The following is a 12,044-nucleotide window of genomic DNA, read 5'->3' on the forward strand; positions in this document are numbered from 1 at the left end:
ATTGAAAATGGTAAGCATCTCAGCTTTCTTAGTGAGTTATGTAAAGATCAGCCATGTTTTACACCTGGGGAAATGAGGTGCAAGAAGACTGAATGACCTTCTTTATGGGGAGAAAATCGGTGACTGAATCAGGATCTAAACAGAGTTCCAGCAAACGATTAGATCATTCTGCAAAGAACTACATGTGTTCTTGGAAATATTTAGCTAACTTCTGGGTGTCTATCATGTTTAAGAATACCTTTAAGGAAAAGTAGCTTACTTTCTAGGCAGTATAGTTTATTTCTGCAGACAACTTTAGGTATTACAGTTTGAATAATTATCTGGAAAGGAGATGAGGCCTTTGAAACACAGGACACTTATTCTGGCTTCAGAGATAAAGAGTTGTCAGGGAGTTTCTTCACACTTGTAATATGGAATTAGTAACTGCTTTAGATGACAGATGATCTTTTTAGGTGGGCCAAACCTCCATGTACTCCCAGGTTCTCAAACTCTCACCAAACTTTGGTGAGTCAATAAATAGATTTTTTAAAAAAGGGAAGAGAATATTCTGAAATGAAGAATACTTCAAAGTTATCTCCTATTATATGACAGCTTTATCTAGAAAAGATAGATGTATCTTTGTATTCACTGGGAAATGGGAACTGCTGTTTATGCTCAGCAAACAGCTCTGGCAATGCAGCACTACTGAAGAATCAGCAAAATTTCAGCTCCTTTACCTATATGTTTTTTTTCTTTTATTATTTTCCGCAGCATATCTTCTACTCACTTTCACACACAATTTCATTTGAATGAGTTTCCGCTCCTTTTGCAATCTTCTTTGTTCATTTACCACTCTGGTGATAGCACAGATTACATATCTGCTCTCCTTTCTTGCACAAACTACTTGTAGAATAGAGCTGAGTGACTCAACCTTCCTGCTTCCAGGAGTGCCCTACCCTCCTCTTCCCCTGAGGGGACCAATGAGTACCTATGCCTGATATCACCTCACCTGAATGTGACCAACTGTAGCAGAGACTGAGTGTTCAGACAAGACACATTTTACGTGGCCGTGCTCAATCCATGTAGACATAGCTGAACCTAGATAAAAAACTCCACTCCCTTTTCCACCCTCGCCTTATTTTTTTTTTCTTTTGCTGCCCTGAGCAAGGCAGCTCAATACTTGTTGGTAGCTGCTGTGCCTCACCCATGCTTTTGCCTGGTTTCATTCCATTTCAATGTACTATATTGCTTGTCCCTCTAGGCTGTTTCCAAGAGTGATACCACTTAGATTAGAACACTGGGAATTGATCAAATAGAAAAAATCACCTTCAAAGACAGGAAGTTCTACACGTTCCAACCTGCAGAAGTTCCTTGCAATCTTGTCACTAGGGTGGTGGTACCATCCCATCCCTGACTGGAGCATGCATGGCTCCTTCCTGATAGCACCATAAAGGGTACGATAAATCTTAAGGATCTCAAGTCCAGTGTGGGTATTTCTGTGTTCTAACATCTTTGAGCTTCTTTCTTCTCCTTCCACTGAAATAGCAGAGGAACTCTGAACCCTGACTACAGTCATCAACTTTCTTCAAAGAGCCAGAGAGGAAAAGGCAGAGTGCCAGGATCCTGGTAAGTATAGTTATCAGGCAATGAACCCTTAGAGGTTTCAAGAGGTTATCCAGATGCTTGGCTTGCACCTTCTGTTGCCACTACTGCAGTGAGGTAAAACAGGGTCACACACAAAGAGAGGGGACTGGCTATGTCACAAAGCTTTTTACCTCTCTGTAAAGTTACTACTAACAGAAGAGGATCTGTTAGGGTCTTGTTTATCTCTTGAATGAGGATTCATGTGACAAGTTTCTCTGGAAACCTGTTCCTATCCTTGAACAGCAACTTCCCATGAAGTTACTGTTACCTGGCTGCCTCAGCCACTGATCATACCAGGCCCTGCGTAGAAATGCTAGACTTAAATTAATCTGAAGCTCCCAGTGGGTCGTGGAAGTCTTTCACTAATTTCCAGGCAACAGACACACATCAAAAGGACTTTGTTATGTAATGGGAGTCTGCAACATGTTGGAAACTGCCTGTGAGTATGCATGTGTAAGCACTCTGTGGTGCTTTGTGCATGCCAAAGACAAGAACAGTTGTACTAGTCAGAGTGTTAGATGTTAAGATAAATCTTTAGATCCAGGAATTCTATGTAGCAGGAATGCATCCTCTACATCCATAATATGTGCACTAATTATATGTAATGAGTATGCTTAGGTAATAGAGTATTTACCTTTACATTTTTTGCCTGAGGCTGACATGTTTTCTAGAGTCATTCCAGAGGTGGTGTGATTCCCTGGATAATCTTGGACTACTGTTGTTGTGGTTTAACCCCTGCTGGCAGCTAAGCCACACACAGCCTCTTGCTCCCTTCTCTGTGGTGGGATGGGGGAGAAAATCAAAAGAGTAAAAGTGAGAAAACACGTGGGCTGACATCAAACCAGTTTGATAGCTAAAGCAAAAGCTGCATGAGCAGGCAAAGCAAGGAATTCATTCACCACTTCCCATCAGCAGGCATGTGTCCAGCCATCTCCAGGGAAGCAACATCATGAGTAACAATCATTTCTGAAGACAAATGCTATCACTCTGAACATCCTCCCATTTCCTTCTTCTGCCCTCTGGCCTCTAATTGCTAGGTGGGACATCAGGTGGTCTGGAATATCTCTTTGGTCAGTCAGAGTTATCTGTCTCAGCTGTGTTCCCTCCCAACTTCTTGTGCACCTGCAGCCTGCTTGCTGGCTAACTGAAACATCCCTGCATTACCAACACTGTTTCCAGCACAAACTGAAAGCACAGCCCCATACCAGCTGTGAGGAAAATCAACTTTACTGCAGCTAAAAGCAGCACAGCTATTCCACAGCTGAATCCCTACAGATGTACCTGCAGCTCAGTTCCTCCTCCTTGTCCCAAAGGACTCTCCAAAGGAAGGCTGCAGTTCTCCCCTGTAATGCAAGCTGCAACTGAATTTTGTGTCGTCTCTGACATCTACAGGTATGAACACAGCTCTTTATGTGTGTCAGTCTATAGATCTTGGTGTCCTTTAGGGAAGGCTTCAGTTGACCTCAGAGACTCTGTATTCCGCATTCATGTTGCACGTGACACAGAAGGGAGAGGAAAAGGTCAGTTTGTGGGAAAGGAAGAGTTGGGACATTATGGATGCTGGTTCATGTGAGCAATCAGGTTGGTGGTTGTAAAGGCTTGTTAGACCTCTCAGGTTACTGTAATTGTAAGAGTGAAGTTATTAGCTGATGGTCTCCTGGCCAATGTCCAGCAAGGTAATTACACTCTGGTCTCCAGAGTCTCAGAATTTCAGTCAGATGTAGCTTTCTTCACCACCTTAGAGAGCTTTGTACTCTGATCACTAACACTCAGATGTGGCTTATTTTCCTTAGGCAGGTGGCTGGGAGGATATTTACTGAAGTTCCCCCAAGACTGAAGGAGGATCAGTTGTTTTGTTAAGGTAATTTCCAAGTGCTGTTTAGAGAGAAAGCAAAAGAAAAAGCTAAACCTGAGGATATAATAAATAACAGCAGCAAAGTTGTTGGTTTTAGAGAGGCAGTTAACATTAACAGTTAGAATCAGTCTTCTTGTCTTAAACATCCTTCTGCTTGATGCTTCTTCTGGACCCACAGTGTCCTATGAAAGCATGAATATCTTACCTTTCTTGCAAATAAGGGAACAGCCCAGCCCTCCCACTAGGAGTGAGCCTTTAGGAAAGGCTTAAAACCATCAACAGGTCAAAAGGCAAAAGCTGAAGACAAAGACCTCTCTTAAAATTGCACTGAGGGAGAACTTCCAGGCAAGGGAATGCTGTGTGTGCTGCTGGCATCCTAATGTTTTGTAACGGAGCTGCTCGCAGCTCCAGGCAGCTGTGGAATTGGAACTGAGAACAGTACTTGTGGAGTCAGCAGCTTTGTTCCGCTCAGGTGCTGCGGTCTGAGGGGTTCCAGGTCACTCCCAGACTTCCTAAACGACTGCAGAGACCAAGATCCGTCCCAGGGGATGAACTGGGTATCACAGCTTTGTTATCCAATCCCATACACCTGAAGGCCATTTAAAAGTGAGCAGCAAGGTCAGTTTGCTCTCTTTTCTCCCTGCCTTTCCAGCTCTCCAGAGGGACCCTCGCCAGGGTAACCAGGTGACTCTGTAGGAGTCGCCTGTCGGCTGCGGCCTTGAAGGCCGCCGGTGGCAGTGAGTCCGGCCCGGCGGGGTGAGTCCGGCCCGGCGGTGCGAGTCCGGCCCGGCGGTGCGAGTCCGGCCCGGCGGTGCGAGTCCGGCCCGGCGGTGCGAGTCCGGCCCGGCGGTGAGCGTCCGGCCCGGCGGTGAGCGTCCGGCCCGGCGGTGAGAGTCCGGCCCGCCTGGGGCCTAACCGGGAGGCAGTGGGGGAGGGGAGAAAACCAGCGCTGCGGCTACGGTGCTTTTAGGCTTGGCTGGGGGGGAGGCTGGCAGAGGGCTGGAGCATAAGCCCTACGAGGAGCAGCTGAGAGAGCTGAGGTTGTTCAGCCTGGAGAAGAGGAGGCTCAGGGAAGACATCATTGCTGTCTACCGCTACCTGAAAGGTGGCAGTAGCCAGGCGGCCGTTGGTCTCTTCTCTCAGGTACCCAGTGACAGAATGAGGGGACACAGGCTCAAGCTGTGCCAGGGGAGGCATAGGCTGGATTTTAGAGGGAAGTTCTTCACAGAGAGAGTGATTGGCATTGGAATGGGCTGCCCAGGGAGGTGGTGGAGTCGCCATCCCTGGAGGTGTTTAAGAGGAGGCTGGGTGAGGCACTTAGTGCCATGGTTTAGTTAGTCACAAGGGGTAGGTGATAGGTTGGACTCGATGATCTTAGATATTTTTTCCAACCTGCTTAATTCTGTGATTCTGTGAAGGTTTTGGGGGAATTAGGTGTTAAGGATTCAGTAGATGTATTTGGTGTTAAGGATTGTGAAGGGCCTGGAACACAAACCCTGTGAGGAAAGGCTGAGGGAGCTGGGGTTGTTTAGATGTTGATCCATCAATTGATGAGGTAAAGACAGATGAATTATGCCCTAGAGCTGTGATGGAGGATGCACAGCACTTTCTACTGCGTGCCATTTCATCATAGGGCTCTAAATCACCAAATACACACATTGCTGATGCAGAGGAAGCAACAGCAGTGGGCACAGTCTGAGTGATGCATTGCAGTGCAGACCATTTAGGGACTGCAGGGGCTCCAGACTGGAGGTATAAGTGTACCTTCCCTTGAAAATCGCTGTAGAGAAACAATTACCAGTTTCCTTTTGTACCAAGATGATACATTGCATGCTGGATATGCATCTGTCTGTAAACAAGCAGCACATATGAACAATGCTTTCTTTGCTCTTTCCAGAAATCAGCTTTCTTCACTGAGACTTGCAGAGACCTCCCACTGAGATGCTAGCATGCAGTGAAGTCTGTCAGACAAAGGCATTACTACTGGTGAGATACCAGGTAAGCTCCAACTTGGAAGAAGAGTTTGAAAAGCATCCTTTTTCACCTGTGGGGACATTCATGTACCCCTTTTATGGTCTGCATCTCAAAAGCTATAAGCAACTGATACACCTAGTGAAGCAAGCCGAGAGCCCCAGCCACCACTATATGCAGCCTGAAAGTGCATATGTGGTGACTTCAGCTTTCTGTACAACTCAAGAAATTTCATGTTTGCTACATCCATGCAAACCTGTATGCTGCACTGAAGAAATACTTCTGCTGGCCTCACCTTTGCTTTAGACTTTCAGACCACACTGACTGCTGAGGAGGTCTGCAGTATCCATCCTGCCTCAGAGACAGAACACCATGGTCCAAGGAAAATTCAAAAGACAGAGATGGGTTCCTTCTATATGCCTTGTAACTAAGCTTGACTCATATTTGCCACTGTAAGGAGGGCATGAATTCAGGTTAAATGCTGTCACAAAAGCCTCACATTTGTCACAAAGGGGAACATATAAAAAAATTCAGCCTTTGCCCAATTTTTTTTGCAAAAGCAAAGAGCAGTAATAGCATATTAAGGTCAAGTAATGAGTCTTGCTGCTAGATGTTTTGTTTAATGGCGATTCATATCAGAACATGGATCAAGTGTGGAATGAAATATTCAAAATGTCATGACTAAGACTTCAATTTAGTCAGCCTACAATTATTCATTATTCATTCATTATGTATTATCTGCTAAAGAAGAAATATTAAGTGCCTCAGGATATATGAGGGTATGTTAGACTGTGTGTAACATGCCAACCAAGCCTCTGTGATGCTTAGTTACAAGGAGGAGTAGAGAGTACCCTGGTGAGGAAAGCTGTTGGTATTTTCCGTCTGCAATGGAAAGATGCAAAACAATGTGCAGCAGCAGAGCCACATTAATGGTCGTGCTGAGTGGTGGTACAGAATGCTTGAGCTGAACTCACCAGCAACCCTGCACAATTATTCTTAATCACAAGGGTCATACGATGATGGTGAGTACCTTGTTTGCTAGTAATATCACAGAAACTTGTTATAATGAACATTGTGGGGGATAGGAAGACAAGGAGATATGTTGCAGTTTGAGAGCCAATGGCATCCTGGCCTGTATCAGGAACAGTGTGGCCAGTAGGACGAGGGAGGTTATTCCTCCCCTGTACTCAACACTAGTCAGACCACACCTTGAGTACTGTGTCCAGTTCTGGGCTCCTCAATTCAAGAGAGATGTTGAGGTGCTGGAACATGTCCAGAGAAGGGCAACGAAGCTGGTGAGGGGCCTGCAGCACAAGGCCTATGAGGAGAGACTGAGGGAGCTGGAGTTGTTTAGCCTGGAGAAGAGAAGGCTCAGGGGTGACCTCATTGCTGTATACAACTACCTGAAGGGATATTGCAGCCAGGTGGGGGTTGGTCTCTTCTCCCAGGCAAGCAGCAATAGAACAAGGGGACACAGTCTCAAGTTGTGCTGGGGGAAGTATAGGCTGGATGTTAGGAGAAAGTTCTTCCCAGAGAGAGTGATTTGCCATTGGAATGGGCTGCCCAGGGACGTGGTGGAGTTGCTGTCCCTGGAGGTGTTCAAGAAAAGCCTGGTTGAGGCACTTAGTGCCATGGTCTAGTTGACTGGCTAGGGCTGGGTGCTAGTTTGGACTGGATGATCTTGGAGGTCTCTTCTAACCTGGTTGATTCTATGATTTTCCTTTGGGAGGCAAAAGAAGTAGAAAATTGTGTGGGTTTGTCTGAGCTTCATCTCCTTTTTCATCAAGAGGTGTTGTCCTGGATTTCTGAGGACTTCAAGCCTTTACCTAAGATTCTGAACATCTAGAAGTTTAAACTGAGACAGAGCAAAAGAAAACCTGAAATATGTGAGTGTGGTGGTTTGGATGTACCCACCTCCCCCACGCTTTTAGAAATAGCCCACTAGACTCAGCCGGGCTTTGGGAATATAAATGAAGCTATTTGTTTACAGCTAGCACAATATACAAGCAGATATTTACAATATATATATACAGTTATATACAGAAATATACAAATGAAAAGGTAATGTAGAAACACAACTCCCTGCCCAGAAATCTGAGTCCCCAGGAGGGGCTCTCAACCACATCTGCACCTTCCCCCTGCCCCTCTCAACCTTACCCCAGTCCTAAGGAAGAATAGAGGTGCAGCCAAGAGGTTAAGAAGCAAAGGTGAGTGGCAGGAGAAGTTAGGGAGATGCAGCTCAGTCAAAGCCCAGCCCAAAAGTGAAGACAAAAAATGGCGAGAGTGTTATCTAATGTTTACCCTTCTTGTTCCCATACATCTCAGCAAGACTCTGAGGGAAGCAGACATCACCATTGTTTGCCTTTCACAGCCTATCATCTAGTTTTTCTCACCAAAACATTCTAGCCTGCTTCAAACTAGCACAGTTAGTAAATTCTGGATGTACTGGTGCTATTTCATATGCTGTCTGCAACCACAGTCAGCACTGTAGTTTCATTAGAGGAGACAGTGAGCAGTGAGAAGCCTGCAGCAGCCTCAGGAATCTGACACCAATGCTAATCTTATCAGTGCTACCTGCAACTTTAGACACCTGTTTTTGATGTGTGCTATTGTACAAGGTCCTGCATAGGTCACAGATTGAGTTTCTGTTGGCCTTGTGCCATGTCCATAAAAGACTTACCCAAAATGCATACAATAGCTCACAAGCAGCACACTGTCCCCAGAAGCTGCTGATGTTGATCTTGTCTGCAGAAATTTAAAAAGCTGAAGCTGCCAGGTCAAACCCCGAGTTACCCCTTACCTGCTTACAATATTGCCAGAGAATCGCTGGTGGTATCTGCTGGAAAAGAGCCTTTACCCGAGGCTATTTTGTGAGGTTTACAGGCAGGAACATCCCAAGAAACAATGTCTTCCATAGGGAACGGTTTGTTCTGTTTCACTTGGTAACAAGAGCTGTGGTTTTGTTGAGACCAGGTTTGAAATACTGCATTCATGGCAGGGGAAACTCCAATTACAACAGTACAAGTTATGTAAGTGCATGTCGCCAATAAATCACTTCATTCCAGCACTGGGTTTTGGATTTAAATTCCCTGCATCTGCCAGTATGCTGAGCATCACAGAAATGGGGGTGTTTGGAGAGAGTTGCTGGGTGCTAAGTGGGAAAGCAGGTCAGAGAATGTGGCTAACCTCACTCTCTCCTGACTGCAGGTTAAGGCTGCAGCATTCCCACTGAAACCTTCCAGAGATCCCATGTGTTATTTCCCAAGCATTAGTGTTTTCTAAGGCATATGTATTCTTAGTGCTAACCAGAAATCATGAGAATCACACCAGGAAGAAAACTTCACCACTATCAATGATGCATCCTATTTCTTCACTCCTCCTCCAGTTTTCTTTGTTTCTGGTGACAGAGCTGCTACCCAGCCCCTGGGGGATTTTTTTCTGCAGCATTTCCTGGTTTCCCTTCCTCATGTCTAAGATGCTCAAACAAGCACAAGCATGGCTGATGCTCTCCTTCTCTGGGTAATGGTAGTATTCCACTGCCAGCACTGCTCTTTGATGTCCATCACAAATTCTGGGCTGCTGAGGCATAGTCACTACATTGAGGGTGCTGCTCTCTACAACTGCCTGAAGGGAGATTGGCATGAGAGAGGCAATGGCATCCTGGCCTGCATCAGGAAGTGTGGCCAGTAGGACAAGGGAGGTTATCCTTCCCCTGTACTCAGCACTGGTCAGGCCACGCTGGACTTGAGTCCAGTTCTGGGCTCCTCAATTCAAGAGAGATGTTGAGGTGCTGGAACATGTCCAGAGAAGGGCAACGAAGCTGGTGAGGGGCCTGCAGCACAAGGCCTATGAGGAGAGGCTGAGGGAGCTGGGATTGTTTGGCCTGGAGAAGAGGAGGCTCAGGGGTGACCTCTTTGCTGTATACAACTACCTGAAAGGAGGTTGTAGCCAGGTGGGGGTTGGTCTCTTCTCCCAGGCAAGCAGCAATAGAACAAGGGGACACAGTCTCAAGTTGTGCTGGGGGAAGTATAGGCTGGATGTTAGGAGAAAGTTCTTCCCAGAGAGAGTGATTTGCCATTGGAATGGGCTGCCCAGGGACGTGGTGGAGTTGCTGTCCCTGGAGATGTTCAAGAAAAGGCTGGATGAAGCGCTTAGTGCCATGGTCTAGTTGATTGGCTAGAGCTGGGTGCTAGTTTGGACTGGATGATCTTGGAGGTCTCTTCCAACCTGGTTGATTCTATGAGGTGGGTGTTGGTCTCTTCTCCCAGCTATCTAGTGATAGAACAAGAGAGAATGTCCTCAGGCTGCACCACAAGAGGTTTGGGTTGGACATTAAGATTTTTTTTTAATGTTATAAGAGCTGTCAGGCATTGGAACAGGCTTCCCATGGAGGTGACTAAGCCACCATTCTTGTATATATTTAAAAGCCATGTAGGTGTTGTGCTTGGCTACATGGCTTAGTGGTGAATTTAGCAGAGTGGAGTTGGTGGTTAGACTTGGTGGTCCAAGTCCAGTGATTCTACATCTGGGAGCTGGACTGTGTCCTGGTTGGACTCAGAACTGGGGATGAAGCAGCATAAGTGTCTGGGTTCTGTCTCAGTGATGATTAACTGGAATGTCCCTGTCAATGCTGAGCAGACTTTTTAACTGATTTCAGTTAGTAACAACAGCAGCATTCTTATCTCTGGCCAGGGACAGAGTTAAGTCATGACAGGCTTCATTGAGGGTTATGGGCCAGGAGGAGGATAGCCCAGGTGTTTGCTGCTTTTCCTGCCATTAATAGTTAGTACTCATCAGCTGCTGAAAAACAGTATTGGAGGAGATACATAAATAAATTCCTATCCATTTTTAATTTGCTGTGTCAAGTTTTATCATGCCAAGACATCAAAATAACTTTTCCTGAGCTAATTAGACACAATGTCAATGAGAAGAGTGGAGATTTTAGACCTGCAGAACAGTAAATTTCTGCTGTAGGGCTCCACAAGTTTCAACATTGTAATTAAAAAGCAATTTCTTTTGCACTGACACAATTTGTCATGCTGTACCTCCCCAGATCAAAATCAGTTCTCTACCAATACATCATCTCTGTGCCACTTACTTTGAGGTAATATTGTGGAACTGTGGACACAAACAATCCAAACCAAGAGCATGTGGAATATTAAATTATATTTCTCCCTGTCTTTGAAATGTCAATCATCTTATTTTGGCTTCAGCATTCAGCCATATCCCATGGCCCATGTGCTTATGCCTTCTACCTGGTTTAATTATGTGTGTCTGCATTTTCCTGGAGGACTAAGTAGAAATTAGACACAAACAGGAAAAATGAGTAGAATTACAGTCAGGTGGAACATGTGTAGCAGTTGAGCAGAGGTGAGGTGTTAGGGAACTGTAGAAGACCAATATGTCTACAGCTATGTTTCCTTGATGTTCTGTGCTGTCAATTTGGTATTTAGATTAGGAAGGATCTCAGATGTTGGTAAAGAGCTTGGCAGGATTGTTGTTTTCTCTTAGTAAATTGAGATAGTGATATGTTGATGCTGATGAGGGCTTACAGGTTTCCAGGAACACTAAAAAATAAAGCTTGCTACACATAGCTTGCGGGTATGTTGCTCTGTAGAGATTATTTTTTTCTTGAGAAGATTGGAGTGACAAAATGTCTGGATTAGAAATGAAAACTGAACTTGTTATAGTTCGATTATGACAGAACATTTGGGCTAATAATTAAAGGGAAAAGCTGTTTCCTAGTCAATTAACAATGGCAGAATGATTTTTTAAGAAGTATTATGGTGTCAGTTTGAGGCAAGAATCTTGCCTACCATAATGTGTTAATTGGTGCCACGATCTTGTGTTGTGAAAAAGTAATGTGTGAAGTAGATTAAATGAAAGACATACTTGAAAGAGAGGTTCCCCGAAACTTTCCTGCAGATGAATGTTTTGATCACAATGTCCACCCACTTCTGCTTGTTATAGTAGCAACAGAGCTTGTTTTCAGTAGTAGAGAATCTGCCTCTTGACTTTGCTCCAATAAGCCTGAGTACTTTCTGTAATCATTTTACTATGACTCAGCAACTAGCAACAAAATAAGAGCAGAGAATGAATTTCAGCCTTGATTTACCAATCTAATCCAACTGTCAGCATACTGCAGGGGATATAAGATGTCTCTTTGCAATGCAAGGATAATAAGAAATATAAGAGGACACTGTCAAATTACACAGAGTTTAGCAAATGTATCATCTCAAAGTGTTTACAAGGTTTGATCTCTTCAAAAAGAGACCAACGATTCCTTTCAAGAAGAACCCTAAAGGATTTAGTATGGATTTTAACCCTTAATCCCAGTAGCAAAAGGAATTGGGGCTAAGGCAACTGTGTTGCTGCGAGATGTGCAGGTGTGGAGCAGGTGCTGCTGGATGTGGTTCTTGGGCTTTTCTAACTTGGACAAACAGTGCCACACAAGAAAGCAGGAACAATCAGCAAGTACCTGCCCTTCTGCTGCACAAAGCAGTGATAAGAATGTACAGTTTGACAGAATAAACTCCCATTGATTCACATTTTCTCAGCTAGGTAGAAGCCTTTTTCTCTCTCTTTTTTTTTTTCC

The 12,044-nt window shown here is 44.8% G+C and overlaps 1 protein-coding gene across 1 annotated transcript in view; it reads right to left on the reverse strand.

The window, feature by feature from the left end:
• Positions 1-12,044, reverse strand: part of LOC135179506 (ADP-ribosyl cyclase/cyclic ADP-ribose hydrolase 1-like) — a 35,660-nt gene that overhangs the window by 338 nt on the left and 23,278 nt on the right. The window lies entirely within an intron of this gene.

The sequence above is a fragment of the Pogoniulus pusillus genome, chromosome 11, assembly GCF_015220805.1.
Source record: "Pogoniulus pusillus isolate bPogPus1 chromosome 11, bPogPus1.pri, whole genome shotgun sequence".
NCBI lineage: Eukaryota > Metazoa > Chordata > Aves > Piciformes > Lybiidae > Pogoniulus > Pogoniulus pusillus.